Genomic DNA, 2,500 nt, shown 5'->3' with positions numbered 1-2,500 from the left:
GGCGGGCGGGAGGCCGGTCCGGGCGGGCGGAGGCACCCCCGCGGGGCCTCTCGGGTCGTTTCCCTCAGCCCAGGGCCAGGTACCTAGCGTCCGCGCCTCCGCGAGTCCGTCGGCCGCGGAGCCGGGCGGAGGTTTAAAGACTCGGGCGGCCCGCGGCTCGTCCCGCGAGGCAGGGCGGGCGGGCGGTCGGTCGATCGGTCGGGGTCCGGGGTCGGTCCGCGCTCCGGCGGGACGCCGGGGAGGAAGGAGGGAGCCCGGTGCGGGGCGCGGCGGCGCGCCCCCTCCGCCCTCTCCGTCTCCGGCGAGCCACGCCGGTCGGCGCGGTCCGCCGCCGCGCTCCCGGTCGGTCGGTCGGTCCCCCGCCGCCTTCCCCGCGGGGCCGGGCCCGGGCCGGGGAGGGGGCCGTCCCGTCCCCCCTCTCCGCGGCGTCGGCCTCGGGCGGAGAAGCCCGGTGCGGCGCGGGCGCGCGCGCGCTCGCTCGCCCCGGCGCCCGCCTCGCCCCGAGCGGCGTCGGCGGCCCCGCTCCGGCGGGCCCGTCCGTCCTTCCGTCCGTCCGGCGCGCGTCCGCCGCCTCGGCGCCCGCTTCCCCTCGCTCGCCCCTTGGAGCCCCGGGGTGGGTCCGCGCCGCCGTTCCCCTTCCCGGCGTCTCGCGCCGCGTCCTCTCGTCCGTCCCCGCCGCCGCCGCGCTCCCACCGCGCCTTCGCCCTCGGCCTCGCCGGCCGCGCCGGTCGTGCGAGCGGGAGGTCCGGCGTGGGGCGTCCCGCAGCCGGTCTCCGCGCGGAGGCGCGGGGAGCGGGCGCCGCTCCCAGATCCGTCCCCGTCCCGCCCCGCCGCCGGTCGCGCGTCCGCTGCGGGCGCGCCGCCAGGGCGAGCGAGAGGAGGAGGCGGCCGGCGGTCGAGGGCCGGGAGCGGAAGGCGAGAGGCGTCGGGGGGCGCTTCGGCGCGCGCGGCTCCCCCGCGGGCCGCGGGGCACGGAGGAAGGGGGGGCCGAGGCGGGCAAGGGCGCGCCGCCGGGCGGGCGTGCGGGCGGGCGGTCCGTCGCGGGCGCGGGCCGGCGGCGTCGCCGGCGCGTCGGCGGGGCTCGGGCCGGGGCAGCCGCGCGCCGCTCCGCGCGCCGTCCCGCGGCTCTCTCCTCTCGGGCCGAAGCCGGGCCGGGCGCCTGGTCCGTCCCCGAAGCGAGACAGGGTCGTTTCCCCAGGTCGGGAGCGAGGGCTCCCCGCCCTTCTCGTTCGGTGGCGTTCTTGTTTTTTCCCACCCTCGTTTCGTTGCGTGCTCGTTGCCGGTCAGCGGAGGCGACGCTCGTCCGCCCCGCGGCCGTCCCGGCGTCGGGGCGCGCCGCGGGTGCGGGGCGAGCCAGCCGCCTTCCCTTCGGGGAAGGCGCGCGAGAGAGAGAGAGAGAGAGAAGGAGGGCCACCCCGCGCGCGCGGGGGCGGTGCCGAAAGTCAGACAACTCTTAGCGGTGGATCACTCGGCTCGTGCGTCGATGAAGAACGCAGCTAGCTGCGAGAATTAATGTGAATTGCAGGACACATTGATCATCGACACTTCGAACGCACTTGCGGCCCCGGGTTCCTCCCGGGGCTACGCCTGCCTGAGCGTCGCTTGACGGTCAATCGCCGCCGTCCGCCGACGGCGGCCGCGCGGCGCGGCTGGGGCGCCTCGCAGGCCCGCGCGCCCGCGCCGGAGGCGGCGGTCCGCGCCGGGATCCCGTCCGTCCGTCCGCCCGCCCGGCCTCCCGCCTTCCCGCCTTCTGGCCGGGTCGGCGGTCGGTCGGTCCGGGCGCTCGGCGGCGGGTTTCCCCCCGGTCCCCGTCCGGCGGCGCGGCGCCGCGGGCCTTCGTCCCCCTAAGTGGAGACCCAGGTCGGGGAGCTCGCCCGCCGAGCGAGCGAGCTCCCCGCGCTCCCGGAGCGCCCGCTCTGGCCGAGCTCGTCCCCGCGGGTCGCCCGGGCTCCCTCCGTCGGGTCGCGCCGCGGGTCCGGTTCGTTCCGTGTCGTTCCGGCTCCGCGGCCCGGAGGGAAAGGGTCCGCGCCGTTCCCGGCCCCGCGCGCGGCTGCCTGCGGGTTGCGCCGCCGGCGTCGGCGGCGCGCCGTGCTGCCGCGCGCGCGGGTCCGGGGCGCGTCCGCCGCGATCCCTCCGGTCGTCGGTCCGTCGGCGCGAGCCCGGCGCGCGTCCCCGCGGGTCCGTCTCCGGCCGCCCTTCCTTCCGTCCGGGCGTCGTCGTCCTCGCGGGCGTCGGGGGAGCGCGTCCTGCGGGTCTCCGTCGGGGCGGGCGGGCGGGCGGGCGAGGGCCGTAGCCCGTCCGTCCGTCCGTCCGTCCTTCCGTCGGGGCCCGGCGCTGTATCGCGACCTCAGGTCAGACGTGGCGACCCGCTGAATTTAAGCATATTAGTCAGCGGAGGAAAAGAAACTAACGAGGATTCCCTCAGTAACGGCGAGTGAAGAGGGAAGAGCCCAGCGCCGAATCCCCGCCCCGCGGTGGGGCGCGGGAAGTGTGGCGTACG

General features: G+C 79.1%; 1 non-coding gene across 1 annotated transcript; it reads left to right on the top strand.

Moving 5' to 3' along the window:
- The first annotated feature begins 1,448 nt into the window (after nucleotides 1-1,448).
- Nucleotides 1,449-1,601, top strand: LOC140264820 (5.8S ribosomal RNA). Its single transcript, XR_011906113.1, has one exon. It is a non-coding gene; the product is annotated as a 5.8S ribosomal RNA (ribosomal RNA).
- The last annotated feature ends 899 nt before the right edge of the window (nucleotides 1,602-2,500 follow it).

This window comes from Excalfactoria chinensis, unplaced genomic scaffold, assembly GCF_039878825.1.
Source record: "Excalfactoria chinensis isolate bCotChi1 unplaced genomic scaffold, bCotChi1.hap2 Scaffold_324, whole genome shotgun sequence".
Classification (NCBI taxonomy): Eukaryota; Metazoa; Chordata; class Aves; order Galliformes; family Phasianidae; genus Excalfactoria; species Excalfactoria chinensis.
Note: the sequence above shows the minus strand (reverse complement) of the source record. Positions and strands in the feature narration are given on the sequence as shown.